The 19,776-nt window shown below is 51.0% G+C and overlaps 2 long non-coding RNA genes across 2 annotated transcripts; both read right to left on the reverse strand.

The window, feature by feature from the left end:
• Positions 1 to 6,080: 6,080 nt before the first annotated feature.
• Positions 6,081 to 8,083, reverse strand: LOC144582259 (uncharacterized). Its single transcript, XR_013534699.1, has 3 exons — positions 7,781 to 8,083; positions 7,167 to 7,246; positions 6,081 to 6,549 (listed from the first exon to the last, which is right to left on the reverse strand). It is a non-coding gene; the product is annotated as an uncharacterized LOC144582259 (long non-coding RNA).
• Positions 8,084 to 8,109: 26 nt separating this feature from the next.
• LOC144582260 (uncharacterized) lies at positions 8,110 to 16,531 on the reverse strand. The gene is made up of 3 exons (XR_013534700.1): positions 16,400 to 16,531; positions 8,990 to 9,099; positions 8,110 to 8,267 (listed from the first exon to the last, which is right to left on the reverse strand). It is a non-coding gene; the product is annotated as an uncharacterized LOC144582260 (long non-coding RNA).
• Between the last annotated feature and the right edge of the window lie 3,245 nt (positions 16,532 to 19,776).

The raw sequence follows: 19,776 nt of genomic DNA on the forward strand, positions 1-19,776 counted from the left end.
AGTTTTAAATTTACAGAAAAATTGTAAAGGTAGTAGGTTCCATAAACCACACACCCAGTTTCCCCTATTATTAAAATCTTATATTAGTATGGCCGTTTGTTAAAATTGATAAACCAATATTGACATATTATTATTAACTAAAATACAAATTTTATTCTACTGTCTTTTCTTTTTTTTGAGACAGAGTTTCCTTCTTATTGCCTAGGCTGAAGTGCAATGGTGTGATCTCAGCTCACCCCAACATCTGCCTCCTAAATTCAAGCGACTCTCCTGCATCACCCTCCTGAGTAGCTGGGTTCATAGGCATGCATCACCACACCCAGTTAACTTTTTTTTTTGAGATGGAGTCTTGCTTTGTCACTCAGCCTGGAGTGCAGTGGCACGAATTTGACTCATTGCAACCTCTGCCTCCTGGGTCCAAGCAAGTCTCCTTTGTCAGCCTCTGAGTAGCTGGCATCACAGGTGCACACAGGGCTAATTCTTGTATTTTTGTAGACATGGGGTTTCAACATGTTGACCAGGCTGGTCTGGAACTACTGACCTCAGGTGATCTGCCTGCCTCAGCCTCCCAAAGTGCTGGAATTACAGGTGTGAGCCACCATGCTGGACCTTAATCTTTCTATTTTTAGTAGAGACAGGGTTTCACCATGTTGGCCAGGTTGGTCTTGACCTCTTGACCTCATGATCTGTTTTAATATAACTTTACTGAGACTTTATTTTTCAGACAGGGTCTCATTCTGTCACTCAGACTGGAGTGCAGTGGTGCAGTCTCGACTCACTGCAACCTCTGCCTCTTGGGTTCAAGTGATTCTCCTGCCTCAGCCTCCTGAGTAGCTGGGTTTACAGGAGTGTGCCACGACACCTGGCTAGTGTTTTTTGTAGAGAGGGGGTTTTACTATGTTGGCCAGGCTGGTCTTGAACTCCAGACCTCATGTGATCCACCAGCCTCAGCCTTCTAAAGTGCTGGGATTACAAGCAGGTGCCACAGTGCCCAGCTAAGATCCCACTTTAAATATAAATGATGACAGTTAGATAAGATCAAGTAGTTAGGCTGAGCATCAGTTCATGCCTATAGCCCAGCACTTTGGGAGGTGAAAGTGGGAGGATCACTTGAGGCTAGGAGTTGGAGACCAGCCTGGCCAACATATTGAGACCCAGTCTTTACACAAAATTTTTAAATGAGCTGGGTGTGGTGGTGCATGCCTGTAGTCCCAGCTACTCAGGAGATTGAGGCAGAAGAATCACTTAAACCCAGGAATACAAGGTTATAGTGTGCTTTATCATCCAGCCATTGTGTTCCAGCCTGAGTAACAGAGACTCTGTTTCTAAAACAAAACAAAAGATCATTTAGGTAAAGTAGATTTAGAGAGGGTCTGGCGTAGAGGGCAGGAAAAAACCTGGAAGCAACCCAAATGTACAACAATAGGGAATTCAATTACTTTTTTTTTTAGATGGAGTTTTGCTCTTGCTGTCCAGGCTGGTGCAATCTTGGCTCTCTGCAACCTCCACCTCCCAGGTTCAAGCAATTCTCCTATGCCAGCCTCCCAAGTAGCTGGGATTACAGGCATGTGCCACCACGCCTGGCTAATTTTTTTGTATTTTTAGTGGAGACAGGATTTCTCCATGTTGCTTAGACTGGTCTCGAACTCCCAAACTCAGGTGATCTACCCACCGCAGCCTCCCAAAATGCTGGGATTACAGGCGTGAGCCACCACACCCGGACACTTTTTTTTTGAGACAGGGTCTGGCTTTGTCACCCAAGCTAGAGTGCAGTGGTTGATCTTAGCTCACTGCAACCTTCACACATCCCCATACCCCACTGGCTCAAGTGATCCTCCCACCTCAGTCTCCTCAGTAGTTGGCATTACAGGCATGAGCCATCACACCTGGCTAATTTTCACATTTTAGTAGAGCTGTGGTTTCACTATGTTGGCCAGACCAGTCTTGAACTTCTGATCTCAAGTGATCTGCCTGCCTTGGCCTCCCAACTTACTGGGATTACAGGTGTGAGCCACTGTGCCTGCCCAAGTACATTATGATACATCAGTAATATTATATATAAAAAGCAATATTTACAATAAACATTAAAATTGTACTTTCTAATGATAATATTTGCACATATATACCTTTATCTATGTGTTCTTTTTCCCTAAGGAAAGCAACACCAGTCTTTCTTCTTCTTTAAGATCAGTTCCATCTGGGTATGGTAACTCATGCCTGGAATCCCAACACTTTGGGAGGCCAAGGCAGGCAGATCACTTGAGGCCAGGAGTTCAAGATCATCCTGGCCAACGTGGGGAAGCCCCATCTCTACTAAAAATGCAAAAATTAGCCAGTCATGGCAGTCACCCAGGAGTTGCTTGAACCCTGGAGGTGGAGATTGCAGTGAGACAAGATCACACCACTGCACTCCAGCCTGGGTGACAAAGTAAGATTCTGTCTCAAAAAAAAAATTAGCTGGTGTGGTGGCATGTGCCTGTAGTCCCAGCTACTTGAGAGATGGAAGTGGATCACTTGAGCCCAGGAGTTGCAGACTGCAACCCAGCCGGGGTGACAGAGTAAGACCCCCTGCTTTCAAAAAAATACAAAAGAAAGAACGAACAAGGAAAAGAAAAAAGGTAGGTAAAACACAAAGAAAAATGAATTCATCATTCAATCTTTCATTCATTATTGCCACCGACATTAGTGGAAATTAACTAAATGCCTACTATATAGCTGTTCTGGAACAGAGGAGAAGAACCAGACATTTAAAAGTATCTCTGAAGAGATGGAATTACCATTCATTCAAATATTTCTTCCACCATTCATTTCAAACATCCCTTCTGGTGATATTTGCAATCAATGTTTTCTGAGTATCTATATACCAGGGCACTGGGAATGCAGCAGTGAACAAAGACAGAATTCCATGTTGTCATGGGCTGACATTCCAGCAGAGGAGAGAACCAATGAGCAGTAACTGCAATTAGCAATGAGCAATAAGTAAAACGCAGACAGAATTGGGTAATATGTGACAGAGATGTTTGCTGCTTTCCTCCGGGTAAGCAAGGGAATTATTTCACTGAGAAAGTGACATCTGTATAAAGCCCCAGAAAAGTGAGGAAGAGACAGGTGTGGTGGCTCAAGCATATAACCCCAGAACTTTGGGAGGCCCAGGTGGTTGGATCATCTGAGGTCAGGAGTTCGAGACCAGCCTGGCCAACATGGTGAAACCCGTCTCTACTGAAAATACAAAAGTCAGCCAGGCGTGGTGGCGCATGCCTGTAATACCAGCTACCCAGGATGTTTACAAGAACCCACAAGGTAAAGGTTGCAGCTAGCCAAGATGTTGCCACTGCATTCCAGCCTGGAAAACAAAGTTAGACTCTGTCTCAAAAACAAAAATAACCTATTTTAAAAAAAAGAGGCGAGGGAAGGAAGGGAACTATAAGGATACCTAGGGGAAGAGTAAGTTCCAGACAGAGGAACAGCCAATGCAAAGACCATGAGGTGGGAGCACACCTGAGAGTGTTCAGGAACAGTAAGAAGGCTGTCGTCCAGTGAATAAGATCGTGGAGAAAAAGGTGTCTGGCTCCACATGGTGGCTAACGCCTGCAATCCCAGCACTTTGGGAGGCTGAGGCAGTAAGATAGCTTGAGCCCAGGAGTTGGAGCAACCTGTTCAACATGGCAAAACCCTCTCTTTAAAAAGAAAAGAAAAAGGCCAGGCGAGTTGGCTTACACCTATAATCCCAGCACTCTGGGAGGCCGAGGGGGGTTGGATCAACTGCGGTTGGGAGTTCAAGACCAGCCTGGCCCAGGTGGCGAAACCCTCATCTCTACTAAAAATACAAAAAAATTAGCCGGGCATGGTGGTGGATGCCTGCAATTCCAGCTACTCTAGAGGCTGAGGCAGGAGAATCTATTGAACCCCGGGAGGTGGAGGTTGCAGTAAGCCGAGATCGTGACATTGCACTCCAGCCTGGCAACAAGCATAAAACTCCATCTCAAAAATAATAATAATAATTAAAAATAAAATGAAAGAATTCTAAAAATAGGATGTCTGGTGTTTTTTTCCAATATTTTGACTAGCTACTTTTTAAAAATTTATTTAAAAATTAAAGATCAAACAGTATTAGTTTCCCAGGCTCAAATAGACCAGCATTAAAAACTCATTTTCTTCTTTCTATGATGCCAAGCCAGCTATTTCACCCTCTGAACCTCAGTTTCTTTATCGGTAAAATGGGTATTAATTATATTATACCACAGGGTTGTGTATGCACTGAGAAAAATGCAAATAAAGCATTTATCCAGGTGCCTGGTTCCTAGCAAGTGTTTAAAAACTATTTCTGGCCATTATTAACCCATTACTCTCTCCCGGCCCCTAACTCCTTTTTGGGGGAAGTTGGGAAATCGGTATCACACAAAAACAGTCTTTTATCTTTTTTTTTCTTTTTTTTGAGATGGAGTTTTGCTCTCGTTACTCAGGATGGAGTGCAATGGCTTGATCTCGGCTCACCGCAACCTCCACCTCCTGGGTTCAAGCAATTCCCCTGCCTCAGCCTCCCGAGTAGCTGGGACTATCGGCATGCGCCACCATGCCCAGCTGATTTTTGTATTTTCAGTAGAGATAGGGTTTCACTATGTTGACCAGGATGGTCTTGATCTCTTGACATCGTGATCCACCTGCCTCCCAAAGTGCTGGGATTATAGGCGTGAGCCACTGTGCCGGGCCAACAGTCATTTCCCCTTTAAGGACCTCAGTGGGCCAGGAGCCCACTTTTTCAAAAATTTCACTTCCCGCACTTTTTCCAAAATTTCGAGTCCGTGCTTGGCATTTTCTGCCTGAATGTCTTCGATTGGATGCTTTGCACCAATTAGAGGCTGGAGCGGGCTTGGCAAGGAGCCTGGCTCCGCCCCCGCTCTGGTTTTGCCCACTGTCAGTCAGCTTCTTTGCTATGGGAACTGGTGGGCGGTGGGGTGGGGGAGCCCCAGATATTCCCTGGGGATGCAACATGATGGCAGCACTAACCGCGGTGGCAGTGGCTGTGGCGGTGGCGCAAGAGAGCTGAAGGAGGTGAGAGGGCACGGAGTTCCAGGCGGAGCATCTAGGCTGCGAGCTACTGCGTTGCCGAGCCAGTAGAATAAGGGGTCTAGCCAGGGGCTTGTAGTGGGTCGGGTGCTGGCGGAGGAAAGGCATTTCTGTGAGGAGGGGGCGTGGCCGCCAGGGTCAAAGTTCACTGGTGGAGGGAAGAGTCTTTTCCGAAGGGTCAGGGGTTAACGCTGACTGGAGGGAGGGGTAGTGAAGCTCGGAGGTCAAACTAGCAAAGGTGGTGTGGTGAAGGGGAGTGCAAAGTTTGAAATTCGAATTGGGTGCACGTTGGAGGGGATCTGGGCAAGTCTCAAAAAAGGTAAGGTCAAAGTTTATAATTTGAGGGGACGCTGCACCTACGAGGGTCAGAGGTCACAGCCTCACAGCCACGGGGGGCGCCAGGTTGGAAGTTTATTTTTATTTTTATTTATTTTATTTTTTTTGAGACAGAGTTTCGCTCTGGTTACCCAGGCTGGAGTGCAATGGCGCGATCTCATCTCACCACAAACTCTGCCTCCTGGGTTCAGGCAATTCTCCTGCCTTAGCCTCCTGAGTAGCTGGGATTACAGGCACGTGCCACCATGCCCAGCTAATTTTTTTGTATTTTTAGTAGAGACAGGGTTTCGCCATGTTGACCAAGATGGTCTCGATCTCTTGACCTCATGATCCACCCGCCTTGGCCTCCCAAAGTGCTGGGATGACAGGCTTAAGCCACCATGCCCAGCCCAGTGTGGAGGTTTAAAGCTGACCCTAGTGGAGCAGATGAATGAGTTTTAGGTTCTGGGGCATCTTTTAGGGCATGAAAGTTGGGGCATGCCTAGAAGGTGCAAAGTTCAGAATCTCACAGTGGGGCAGGTGTTTTCCAGACTCAGAAATTAAAACCCAAGGAGGGGCATATTGCAGGGGACCGTGGGTCGGGGGGAGTCCTGGGGCATGGTCAGAGATGATTCCTGGTGGCTGGAGAAGGGAAACCCTCCTGCAAATAATAATAGGAAACACTAATGAAGCACTTACTATGGGCTAGACCCTCTTTTTAATGCTTTACTTGTATTGGCTTATTCAGTCCTCACTACAGTCTTAGAGGGTCTTAACCTGGTATTAAGAGGTAATGTGATTTGCCCAAGGTCACCTGATGCATAAGTTGTGCTCTGGGATTCCAACTCTGGAGTTCTGGCCCAGAGCCCTGCTCTGGCCAACGCATCATACCATCGGTTAATGTTGAATGAAGGCTCACACTGTGCTCCACACCCTCTGTGCAAGGTCTTATTTCACCCCTGCTGCACTCTTGTGAAGTGAGTGCTTAGGATGAACCTACTTTACAGATGGAAAGAGTGAGGCTCAGAAGCTTCTGCTGAAGGCAGAGTGAGAATCGAAGCTGGGTCTGGGTGATTTCAGGGCTCCTGCCCCTGGCTGCTACCTTGTCTTCAGCCAGCCATTAGGTCTTTCCTGGAAGCAGAGTCCCGGACAGGGCTAGGCCACTCCCTAGACAGGACAGGATTGTCTGCTTGGTTTCCTTGGAAGGCTGTGATCTGGCAGGGAAGATTCCTGTGGGCCTATGGGAGTGGGGTGTTTGTGGGTGGCCTGGAGTCCAAGTGAGGGAGTTGGATGAGTTTCTGACTGGGGAGGGTGTCCCTGGGTGGTACCCTGGGCAGAGCTGGGTGTTCACTGTTCTTTTTTATTCTTAATTAATTAATTTTTTTTTTGAGACAGAATTTCACTCTTGTTACCCAGGCTGGGGTGCAATGGCATGATCTCGGCTCACTGCAACCTCTGCCTCCTGGGTTCAGGCAGTTCTCCTGCCTCAGCCTCCTGAGTACTGTTCTTAAAACCCTAAGGTCTCACTGTGGTCCCCAGTCACTCCCACCTCACTTCTATGGCTCTGCCCATTTCTCCCTGGTCCATTTGCTGTTCTCTAACTCCAGGCCTGTGCCTTCCACCTGTTCTTTGACTTTCCTATTCCTTCTGCTGGGAATCCTTTCCCCACCCTGTCCTCTGTCTCCAACAGGTTGCTCACTCTCAGCTGGCCTGGTACCACCCTGGCTCGAACTGGCTGCAGGCTCTCATTCTCTCATCTGCCCAGCCCTTCCTTCCCTCCTTACCTTGTTTATTAGGGTGCCTGGCAGAATTATTCTTTGGGGTTCCTTGTCTTGGTCCTGGTCCTGCTGAAGCTCTGTCTGGTCTGCAGAGGATATGATGTTGCTGGGGGTTGACTGTTGGGCACTGTGCCAGGTGCTGGGAGTGGGGCAGGGGATGAGACCCACAGAGCCCCTAGCCTTAGTGGGCACCCAGTCTCCCAGTGGGAGCAGAGTGGAAGCAGCCCCTCAGCCAGTAATGCAAGGCTACATCTCTGCAAATGGTGATGTGGCTTTCGAGGGCATATTCAGGAAGCTGGGAGAGTGTCCCTACCCTGGGCTGAAGCCCAAGTCCCTTTCCCCTGGGAAGGCTCTGAAGGATGAGGAGAAGGGCTGGGAATGGGCTCATCAGGCAGAGAAGCAGTGTGCAGAGGCCCTGGAGTGAGTTGAGGGTGCAGAGTTGGGGATCCAGGGCAACACGGAGGCTGTGCAGGTGCTGGGTGAGACCTTGAGGGGGCTCAGCCTGGGAGGGACAGTGGGAGCAGGGGAGGGCTGAGGATTACCGGTGTGTGGAGCTGTGTGAGGCTGTGATGGAGTGTGATTCAGAGAGCAGTGCTGGGCCAGCAGTTCGTGGTACGTACCTGGCTCCATCACTCACAGGGCGCGTGAGGACCTCTGTTTCCTCTTCTGCAAAATGGGCATAGCATTGGCACTGCCTCATAGAATTGCTGTGAGGATGCCAGGTAGAGAGCTGTGGCCGAAGGCCCCGCATCCAGTAGTTGCTGTGTAAGCATTAGTCTTGCTGCTGCCGCCGCCCCTGCACTGCCTGAGGAGAGACGGTGGAGGCCCTAGCTCCTCCTGCCTCCTGGCTTTCTCTGGCTGCCACCCCATCCCCACCTGGCTCTGTCAGGGTCAGGGAGCTGGCACACTGCCAGGCAGGCCTCTAAGGCTGACCCAGACTTCCAGCCTTGCAGTGCCAGCTCACTCAGCATCTCAGCATTTGGCACAGATAAGAAAGGATAGGGTTTGGGCATTGGAGACCCATATTCAGGTCCTTCCCTTGTCACTTACCAACCTTGGACAAATGATTTCTTACTTGCCACTTTCATTTCTTCAACACACGCTGGGCTAGGGAAAAAAGCAGGGCTTTCAGTATAATGACACTCATGCAGCCAGCCAGCCTCTGGCCTGGGACAGAGTGCACTGTGATAAAGTTAGAGGCCAAGGGTCTCCTCTTCACACCCCTTACTCCCTCCCTTCCAGGGAAAGCCACTGTCCTGGGTTTGGCAGTCACCATTCCTCTGCAACCTTTCATGCTTTTACTGCCTTTGGATGTATTCACCAACAATAGCTCTTGCCCCTGGCTGGCTGCACAGTGGAACCCCCTAGAGAGCTTTGAAAAGATGCTTTGTCCCAGGCCTACCATGGAAATTTTCTTTCCAACTTACTTGGCCTGGGCTGGGACTGGTCTCAGTCTTTTGGAAGCTCCCTGCCTGGGCAGTTCATACAGCCAGCAGGGGCTGTCCATCATTGTTTCACAGTTCAGTTGGATGGTGTCACCATAAATATGTCATTCTACAACTTACTCTGCTCAACATTGTAGGGATATTTGAGATGGAGTCTTACTGGGTTGCCTAGACTGAACTCTAACTCCTAGGCTCAAGATCCTCTCACCTCAGCCTCTTGGGTAGCTGGGATTACAGGCGCATACCCCTGCACCAGGCTTTGAGCTGAGCATTAGAGTCTGGCTCTCTCTCCATGGGGATGTGTGGCGGTCTGGGCCAGGCCATTCATTTTTTTCTGCTGCTATTTCTTTTTGTGCTGGTGTCACATGGGAGTTGGCTCTTTACCTGTTGTTCGCCACTGAGGTGGTCTCCTGTTGGGGCTGCAATGGTGTGGTGACAGGCCTTCTGGAATGTGTGTCCCTGTAGACCATGGCCAGAGTCTCTCCCACACATGCCTAGCAGTAGAAAAGCCAGAGCCCTTTCTTTGCAGTTGCCAAGTGACACCCCCAGCGGCTGGACCACTGTGCTCCCAGCAGGCTCCAGACCTCCCTTCCTTCCAAGTCCTGCTTTGCACAGCTTTGTGTCCCTCATTGAAACGATTTCCTCAGCCATGAGATGGGAAGTTTATGGACCCACCCACCCATGAGGCTGGTTGGAAACAGATGGGGAGATGGTTCACACAACTGGCTTAGCCAGGATCTTGTCCCCACCGAGTCCCCACACTCAGAGAAGAAGGCAGGCTGGGAAGACTTTCACCTTTACCTCCTCAGGCATCCAGGACGGTGACTGCAGCTTTGCCCCACCTGCCCTTGGGGACAGGTGTGGGGGCTGACAGCTGGGAAAGAGAACTGTATTGACTGGAACCTCTTAGGGAAAACAGAGGTGAAAGTTCGAGGCTGGGCAAGGCCTTGTAACATTCTTTCTGATTGTTGGTCCCGGTGGTAACCAGCACAGCCCAGCTCTACCCTTGTAGATTATAATACAGTGAAGGAGACAGACCTGCTGTCCTGTCAGTGACAGAGAGCCAGGGCTGTGAAGGAGAAGCCTAGGTGAGGGGTCAGGGTGGGATGGGGGTCCCAGGCAGAGGGGTCAAGGTGGGATGGAGGCATACCCAGGCAGAGGCGTCAGGGTGGGATGGGGGCATACCCAGGCAGAAGGGTCAGGGTAGGATAGGGGCATACCCAGGCAGAGGGGTCAGGGTGGGATGGGGGCATACCCAGGCAGAGGGGTCAGGGTGGGATGGGGCATACCTAGAGGGGTCAGGGTGGGATCGGGGGCATACCCAGGCCAAGGGGTCAGGGTGGGATGGGTCATACCCAGGCCGAGGGGTCAGGGTGGGATGGGGGCGTACCCAGGCAGAGGGGTCAGGGTGGGATAGGGGTGTACCCAGGCAGAGGGTTCAGGGTGGGATGGAGGTGTATCCAGGTGGAGGGGTTGGGACTGGATGGTGGAGAGGGGCACAGAGAGGGGCAGGGGCTGGGATGGAGGCATGGCGACGATAGGAATCCAGAGGAGACATCTGACCCAGCCTGGGGAGTAGAGGAGGACTTTCTGGAGAAGATGACATCTGACTGATGAGAAAATTTGAGCAAGGCTTGGAAGGAAGTGGAAAGAATGTAGCAGGTCATGGGTACAGAAGTGCCAAGGCCCTGAGGTCAGAGTGACCTTGGATGTTCGAGGGTCATCTAACAGGCTGATGTGGGCTACCAGGTGCACTCAGCCTGCATGGTAGCCTTGCTCTGCAAAGAGCAGTTAAATAAATACATAAATTATAAAAGGAAGAAGTCAAACAGCCAAAAATGGCCAGTGTGGCATCAGAGGTGTGGAGGCTGTGGCAGTTACAGCAGGGCCGGGCAGAGCCAGGTGGGGTTTGTGGATTCCATTCTGTGCATAATGGGAAGTCATCAGAGGCTTTAGTGACATCTGGTTTTCCTTTTATAAAGCTTGCTCAGGCTGCTGTGTGGGGGACGGATCGTGGGGGTTGGTGACAGTGAGGCTGCTGTGGCAGTCTGGGCAGAAGAGGGTGGAGAGGATGAGGGGCAGTGATGGAGGAGCATCCTCATGCCAGCTGAGGTTGTTGGCACTTTACCTGGGTTACCTCACTTGAAATTCACAGCGGCCTGTGAAGTAGGTGCTAGTATCATCCCCATTCTAGAGATGAGAAATCCGAGACCCAGAGAGGTACTGGGACTTGCCTAAGGTCTCACAGCAGGCAAGTGGCAGAGGTAGGATTTGAACCCCAGGCCTCAGGGCTTCAGCATCACTGCCCACCAGAGCTGCCCTCCTGTGATTTCAAACTGGCTTGGATGAGACGGGCCCAATTCCTGTCCAGTAGGTTCTTACCCAGACTCCTTTTTAGACAGAAGCTCCATGGGAACCTGTCCCCACTGGGTAGTTTCCAGGTGCTGGGTTCCTACCTCCCTCAGAGCTTCCCTTTCCTTTCTTGCCTACTCCTCATCCTGCTGGCTCATGGTGAGCCATACTTCCTGGCCAGACACTGGTTAGGAGTGTCCCAAGCAGCTGTTTCTCCCATCACCCAGCCCAGCCTCACAGATGCTGCCAGCAGGAAGCAGTGTCCTTCCAAGTCACAGCCAGAGAAGTAGGGCCCTTTCCCCTAGTCACTCACTGGGGCTCTGGCTTCTTGTCTGCCAGCTGCCTGGGCCCTCAGGAAGGTTGGGGGGGGTCAGGGAGGGTGAGAAGGGGAACACGTTCCCATCCCAAGGGAGCCAGCTCTGGCAGATGCAACAGAAGCCACTGCTCACTGAAGCCTGTCTCCTGGGGTGCGGCCCTGACCCTTCCCAGGCTTGGAGGCCATCTGCTGCCTTCCTGAGGGGCACTGGGAATTTCCCCTGCTGGGGCTGCCCAGTCCACGTACATCCCTTAGCCTTCCCAATAGCTGGGAGCCCCTGGGGAAGAGATGGATCTTCCCTAGGCCTCTGGTTCCATGCCTGTTACAGGGAGTGTTGGCGGCCACCTCTCCAGGCTGTGGGAGGATGGGAGTTTATGTGAGCATGTGTACATCATGCTTAGCCCAATGCTTGGCATACAGTAAGCGCTTGGTAAATGTTGAACTTGGTGCTATATATATATTTTTTCTTGAGACAGAGTCTCTGTTGCTGGAGTGCAGTGGCACAATCTCAGCTCACTGTAACCTCCACCTCCTGGGTTCAAGCGATTCTTCTGCCTTAGTCTCCCAAGTAGCTAGAATTACAGATGCCTGCCACTACGCCCAGCTAATTTTTTTGTGTTTTTAGTAGAAATGGGATTTCACCATGTTGGTGAGGCTGGTCTCAAACTTCTGACCTCATGATTCACCCACCTTGCCCTCCCAAAGTGCTGGGATTACAGGTATGAGCCACTGTGCCCGGCCCAAACTTGGTACTTTTGACAGTTTCCATCTCCTTGCACCCTGTTCCCCCTCTGGGTTTTCATCTCGTAGTGAGCATAATAACCCTGGACCGTGGTGTCCCATCTCTGTGTGCCAAGGCACAAGTGTGCTGTAAATCTGTCAGCATGGTCGTGTATCTCTACCCAGAGACCCTGAGGAGGAGGTGTTATTAACCTCATTTCTCTTCTCCTGTGTTTTAATTTTAAGAAAGCACATTTTTGATCCATGTGCATGTATTACCTATTCCCCTAAATAATCACTGAAAAATTGCACACAGCACAAAAGGATGTACGGGGCAAGCAAATCTCTTTCCCAGCCACCTGCCAGGCCCCTTCCCAGAGATAGCATCATCACTCCTGGTTTTTCTTTCTTTCTTGGAATATGTGTTCCCCCCAGTGCCTGCCCCTCCCTTTTGCTTTTACTCAGATGCAGCAGACTTCCCATGTTTATATTCTGTCCTGTGCTTTGCATTTGCTGCTCCGAAGCTCGCTCTCAGGACAGAGTGCTGCCTCGAGTGTCCCATACACATGCATGTCCCCACGGAAGGTTGTCTTTCTGTGCTGTGAACAGGGCTGTGCCCGCCTGAGTATGACTGTGCACACGTCTCTGATGTGACTCTGAGCTTGTGGCCTTGTGGTCCATGACAGGCGTCCCGTTAGCTTTGCCAGTAGTGTTTCACCCTGCCAGGGAGGTTGTCCAGCTCACACTCTTACCCCCAGTGCCTGATGGCACAAGGGTTTCCTCACTCCCCTGCTGGAATAGATGGGTGTCACCTGACACTCTCATCTTTGTGAGATAGGTGACAAACGGCCCCATTGTGATTCTGATTTTAATAAGAGCAAAGCGGGACAGCTTTGTTTTTGAAAGCCATCTTGAGCTTCCTTTTTTTGGAGTTGTTTATTCCTGATAATTTTACTTTCTCTGAGAAGGGGAAACTGAGGCATAGGCCAGCAGCCCCACAGCAAATACATGGCAGATCTGGCACTCAAACCCTGGCTCCATTCTGGAGCTCCTAACCCATATGACACAGCATAGGTCAAGGGCTTGGCCTCCAGAGCCAGCTTTGTCTCTTACTAGCTGTGTGACCCCTGACAAGTCATGTCACCTTTCTGAGGCCAAGTGTCCTCATCTGTAAAATGGGGGTGCTAATGGTATCTCCTCATAGGGTTGTTTTGAAGCTAGAAAGGTATATTCAGCAGGTGCTCAAAGACTGTTAGGTGCATTGCTAGTAGCTGTATTATTAATATTATAGCTATATTTCTAGTAGCTGTGTTATTAACATGAGCAGGCACTGTTTGAGTGCCTTCTGTAAACTAACCTCCTGGACCCTCCCATCAGCCCCAAGAGACACGTGATATTATTATCTCCATTTTCTTTTTTTCCTTTTTTTTTGAGATGGAGTCTCTCTCTCTCTCTCCAGGCTAGAATGCAACCTCTGCCTACTGGGTTCAAGTCATTCTCCTGCCTCAGCTTCCTGAGTAGCTGGGACTACAGGTGCACACCACCATGACCAACTAAGTTTTGTATATTTAGTAGAGACCGGGTTTCACTATGTTGGCCAGGATGGTCTTGATCCCTTGACCTTGTGATCACCTGCCTTGGGTTCCCAGAGAGCTGGGATTATAGGCTTGAGCCACCTCACTGGCCTATCATCTCCCTTTCCTAAGGGAGGAGGCTGAGAGCCTGGAGACCTGCCCTGGGTTACAGAGCTGGATTTGTATGCAGGAGGCCTGGCTCCTAATCACTGTGGTGGCTTCCCCTGCCCCCCTGGGCTAAGCCCAAGGATTAGAAAGCTGCCCCTCCTGCTTTCCCCACCCTTGTTCTGCCATTTCCATTCCAGGCAGGCTGCCCTGGAGCTTTTGAGCAGACACCTTGAGGGGTGGGAGCACTGGGTAGGCTTGGTCCTCACCTAGAGGCCTCCCTCCTGGGCCCTCCCTTCTCCTGCCACCAGGCACCTGGCCCTGTCCTGGGAACTCCTGATAAAGTGGCTTTGTGCAGCTGTTTCCAGTTTGCTTCCCAACCTGATTTTGCCATGCCCACACTTCACTCCCAAAGGCAGAAGGCAGCCGGCCTTCCTGGGCTGAATGGGGTGCCACCTCCCCTTCCCTTTCCTTCCCTCCCTTGCTGCACCCACAGTCTGTGGTCAGCACTGGGTGTGGGGAAACAGTAGGACCCTGTAGGGCACTGGCCCCTCCACAGACTTATCCCCAGGTGAAGACCCCTCACTGCCCTCCCCACAGGTGACCCCTGTCCCTCTCTCCCTGGGAACCCTCCTTTCCTGCCACCCAAAGGGGCCTCCATAGTTAGTTCTGTCATCCCTTCCCCGAAAATCTGCTGCTGCAGCCTCGCCCCACGTTATTTGACTCTGAAATGCTGTATATATACACAGCACTTCTAACTCCACTGCTTTGCAAAAACCTTTAATAATTGCCAATTATAATATGCCCACAGAAAGATGCATAAAATGCACAGGTAAGCTTAGCAAGGAATTGCATAGTGGACAACACTTCCCCACCAAGCCCTCAGTAAAGACAGAGCACAGCATCCCAGAAGCCCCCCAATATCCCCTGTCAGTCATGACCACAGTCATGAGTGCTCTCCTGACCTTGGTGGTCACTGTGTACTTGCTTTTCCTGATAGTTTTTACAATGAGGTGCGTATGCTTGAATTACAGAATGTCATCATGCCTGCTTTTGAACTTGACATAAATGGGATCTTTTGAGATGGAGTCTCAAAAAAAGACTCCATCTCAAAAAAAAAGACTCCAGCCTGTTGCCCAGGCTGGTGTGCAGTGGCATGGTCTTGGCTCACTGCAGCCTCTGTCTCCTGAGTTCAAGCGATTCTCCTGCCTCAGCCTCCTGAGTAACTGGGATTACAGGCACACACCAACATGCCTGGCTAATTTTATTTTATTTTATTTTTTGTATTTTTAGTAAAGACTGGGGTTCACTATGTTGGCTAGGCTGATCTTGAGCTGCTGACCTCAGGTGATCCACCTCCCTCAGCTTCCCAAAGTGCTGGGATTATAGGCATGAGCTGCTGCACCCAGCCCTATATAATATTCTGTTTCTCCATCTCCTGCAGCACTGGTGTAAGCCATCTCTGTAGCATCACCTGGGGTGCCAGAGCATGCATTTCTTCAGGGAATATACTTGGGAGTGCATGGCCCAGGGCAGAGGGTAGGGTAGTTTCACATTTAGTGGATGCTGCTGCCCAGCCTCCCAAGGTGGTCATATCTGTGTGTGCTCCTAGCAGTGGTGACTGAGGATCTTAGTTGCTCCACCTCTTTGCCAACATTTGGTACTGTCAGACTTTTTAGTTTATTTTGGAACATTTTCTTTTTCTTCTGCAAAAGTAACCCCACTGGTTATCATCGGGCTAAGCCCCTTGTGTTATTTTCTCCTACCCATGCTCCTGTCCATTTTGGTTCTCACCCATTCTGTGGACAGGAGTCAAGTGCTTACTCCTTTTTTTTTGAGATGGAGTCTTGCTCTATCACCAAGGCTGGAGTGCAGTGGCACAATCTCGGCTCACAACCTCTGCCTCCTAGATTCAAGGGACTCTCTTCCCTCAACCCCTCAAGTAGCTGGGATTACAGGCATGTGCCACCATGCCAGGCTAATTTTGTAGTTTTAGTAGAGATGAGGTTTTACCATATTGACCAGGCTGGTTTCAAACTCCTGACCTCAAGTGATCTGCCTGTCTCAGCCTCCCAAAGTGCTGGGATTACAGGTGTCAGCCACCATACCCAGCCCAAGTGCATATTCTTTGACCAGCCTTGTGCTAGGGCCCAGTGACCCAAGGGTGAACCCAGACAACGGGCAGCCCTCTCTGAGCTCAGCCGGTTGGGGAACACAGACCTCGACCAAAGAGTGACAGAGAGATAGCCGGACTGGAAGTTCCCAACCCCTGTCATCCCTCAGTGACCCCATTTTGGGAACAGGCACCTCCATCCCTCATCTTGTTTCAGGAACAGTCTTCTCTGAGTCTGGCATCACCCTGACTCCTTTCTTGTCCCCTCCACATCCAAGTGTCCAGAAAGCCTGTGACTCCCCCTGAGAACATAGCCTGGTGTTTCCCACTCTTCTTCCTCTTCACCCCCCTTCCTCATCATTTCCTAGTGTCGAGCCACCCTCATCTCCCTCCTGGACCATTGAGGCAGCCTCCCTGCTCTCTACTCCACCACTGTCCCCACAGTTGTCCCCACACAGCCAGAGGGAGCCAGGCACAGCTGGTCAGGTCAGGAACCCTTCCCTGGCTTCCCAAGAGAGAAGTCTGCTAGGCCCCAGGTGAGCTGGCCACTTTCCTGCCTGCCCCCTTCCTTCCTCTCCTGTCACCATTCCTGGAACATTCCAGGTGGGTCCTACCTGGGGTCCTTTGTCCTTGCTGCACCCTTGGGGGAAGTACCCTCCCTCCCTCCATCCAGGCAGCCTCTGCTGATGGTGGCCTCCCTTGGGGAGACCTTTCTTCCCTGCCACTGGTCACCAGGAGCAGCCCCTGTCATCCTCTTTCTAGCACCCCCCATGATGGTTACTTACATTATGATGTATGGGTCTGTTGGTTTATTTCATCTCCTGGCATAACTGAGCCTCAGGGCACTGGGGCAGGGCTAGACCAGCAGGGCCTTGCCCTGCATCTTGCTGTGTTCTCAGGGGTTGTGGTGTTGAGGTATCTAGGTAAATATTGATTGACTGGCTGACTGGCTGAACTATTGTAAGCCAGGCTGCCAGAGTGTCTAATAGGGACCCTCCCTGGGTAGAGCACAGCAGGCAGGTTTTCTCCTGAGGAGGAAATGCCACTTGAAGGAGGAACTTGGCCTTAACCAAGGGAAGAGGAGTCTGAGGCAGCTGGCATAGCAGAGGTCTCTGGGCAGGGGAGTGCAGGGGGCCTTTGAGGAATTGAAGATGAATAGGCTGGTTCTTGGGTTGGTCTGGATTCCAATCTTGACAGCCACTTGAGCCTATCTGTGCCTTCGTGTATTCCTCCCTAGAAGGGGCTGCTTTAGATGTTCCTGGACATCCCTGAAGTTCTGCTCCTAACACACTTATCCTGGTTCCTGACATATCAATATAAATGTGATTGTTATTTTTTTCCAACAAATTCAGTGGAGTGCTGGCCCACGGTAGTGGGCCTTTAGAGCCTTTCCTCTGGAGCCATCTGGGCACTCCTGTTTGGAGGCAGGGGAAGGCCTGGTGTGACCTTGGGCCTTGGGAGTCCTTAATCTGAATTCAGAAAATGATTCTGGATCATCTTCAGGGTGATTCCTAGGGAAGACGAATGGAGGGTTTGCATGTGCTGGCCCTGTGTCTGGCCAGTGTTCCCAAGATGCTGCCTGGGCCTCTCTGAAATCCCAGGAGGTGGCTTCACCCTTGTGACCCATTTCCAATGGTGAGGGTGGCACCATTGGTACGTCCTTGGCCCATTTTGCAAACTAGAGCAGATCTGGTGGTATCTCCTCTGTGGTCTGATGTGCATTTTTCTGGTAACCAGTCAGGTGGGGAGCTTTCATTTTTTCATCAGGATTCCTGTGAAGGAAGAACCACTTCAGGGCACTTTCCCTTTTTTTTTTCTTTTTGAGACAGAATCTCTCTCTGTCACCCAGGCTAGAGTGCTGTGGCGAGATCTTGGCTCACTGCAACTTCCACCTCCTGGATTTAAGCAATTCTCCTCAGCCTCCTGAGTAGCTGGGACTACAGGCACATGCCACCACACCTGGATAATTTTTTGTATTTTTAGTAGAGATAGGGTTTTATCATGCTGGCCATCCTGTTCTCAGTTGTTTTTGTTTTGTGTTTTTGTAGAGATGGGATTTCACCATGTTGCGCAGGATGATCTCAAACTCCTGAGCTCAAGCCAGCCTCCCAAAGTGCTGGGAATACAGGTGTGAGCCACTGCACCCAGCACATGCTTGACTTTTTGTAATTCCCTTTGCATATTAGACAAGAATCTTGTCAGTGTATGTACGTGTGTGCTTGTGCACACACCTAACACTGAGTCTCTCAATCCATAAACGTGGTATGTCTCACCATTGGTTTGTCTTCTCATTCATACTTTTCCAGCCAAGGCGTTGCCCACCTCATGTGGGTTTGTCCAGGGGTAGTTCATGATGTGGCAGGGGGTCTGTGCCCTCCACTTCCATGAGATGCCTTGCACCATAGGTTTGGCCTTGCTGGGGGAGGACCTCATGGTTGTGGCAGGAGGCCACTTTCCCCGTTCTCTGCTTCTTCCCTGGCACCACCCCTGGACCCTGACAGAGGGTAGGCAGAGCACTCAGAAAGGAGGCTATAATTTTCCTGAACAATTTCAAGGGCTAATTAAAGTTTGCCTTGACTAATCAGCTTATGGTTTAATTATCAGGGAACAGGCTCTGGCTGCAGGAAGCAGCTTAGCTGGGGTCTCCCCACAGCATGGCAGGAAGAAGCCAGGGTCCCTCCCTACACTGTGGGGGTGGCAGGATATGGGGATACCCCAGCACCCTCCAGTGGGTCAGTGGGGGTTTCTCCATCCCCCTTCTTGCTGTGACAGGTGGAGGACAGCAGGTGTGATGGAGATGACAGCCAATTCCTCCCCTTATTCTCATAATTTCCCAGAGCCCCTGCTGGGGAAGGGCTAGCCCCATCGCTCCAACAGCACTGGCAGGGCCCACCGCTCCCCACTTGCCTGCAGCACTTCAGCCTCGCTGGACTTTGTGGAGTGCTCTGACTTCATTTATTCTGTGTGTCTTGTCTTAAAGGTCAGCACCTCTGGGAAGCCTCCTCAGGCCTCCCTCCTACCAGAGCTGGAGATCAGCCTCAAGGCCCCTTGCCTTCTCTGGGGGTCACGGCTGTTCATCCACTGCTCCTCCTGCAGACACTGAGAAGTACACTAAGGGGGATGTGTCAGGCCAGTGTCAGGGTACCCAGTGGGACAAAGGGTTTGGGACCGGGGCTCTGAGGAGGGGGCTGGGAGGGGCTGATCAGGCCAGGAGGACTGAGTGATGGCTTGAAGGTGACTGGACCAGCAATGGCTCCTGGGAGTTTGTGAAGGGGGAGGGGACCCCAGAGATGGCCGTGCCAGGCCTGGCTTCATTCCTTGCATTCCTCAGCAGGCCTCAGACTCCTGATGGCCCTAGGTGGGGGACGGTGAGTCGGAGAGGGCCTTCTGGGCACTGCTCCCCCCATCACTTTGTCTCAGTCTCTCTTTACACCCTCCCCTGCCCAGGCCTTGGGGCTGGATCTGCCCTCCTACCCACTCCCCAATCTCCTGCTCATACTTTGGCTGCACCTTGGGGCCATCTGGGGTGGGGAGGGTTCACTGCAGGGGCCCAAGCTGGACCATTTGATGCCGACTCTCCAGCTGTGGGGTCTGGGCCTGGGGTTTTCAATACTCCCGTGGTGACTCTAGCACACTTCTGAGCCGGGGTGAGAGCTACCTACTTGCAGGAATGGCAACAACGTGTTTTAGCTTTTTGCGAGTTCTGGGTGCTTTTCTAGGCTTCTGACATGGAGGTGTTAAGTCACAGCATGCCACAGGGGTGTGTGATTGTAATGCCTGTGTTCCAGATGAGGCAACTGAGGCCAAGCAAAAACCTCCGAGTAGGGCATTGCAGCCTCTGTCGCTGTCTTATCTTCCCATTTCTGGTTTGTCAGACATCTGTCTGGGCCTTCTACATTTCACTCCTGTCTCCCTCCCTGCTTCTCTGCCTCTTATCTCCCTCCTCCACCCCACCCCCTGCCTTTTAGCTTCCCTTCTCCCTTGACAGAAA

The sequence above is a fragment of the Callithrix jacchus genome, chromosome 4, assembly GCF_049354715.1.
Source record: "Callithrix jacchus isolate 240 chromosome 4, calJac240_pri, whole genome shotgun sequence".
Classification (NCBI taxonomy): Eukaryota; Metazoa; Chordata; class Mammalia; order Primates; family Cebidae; genus Callithrix; species Callithrix jacchus.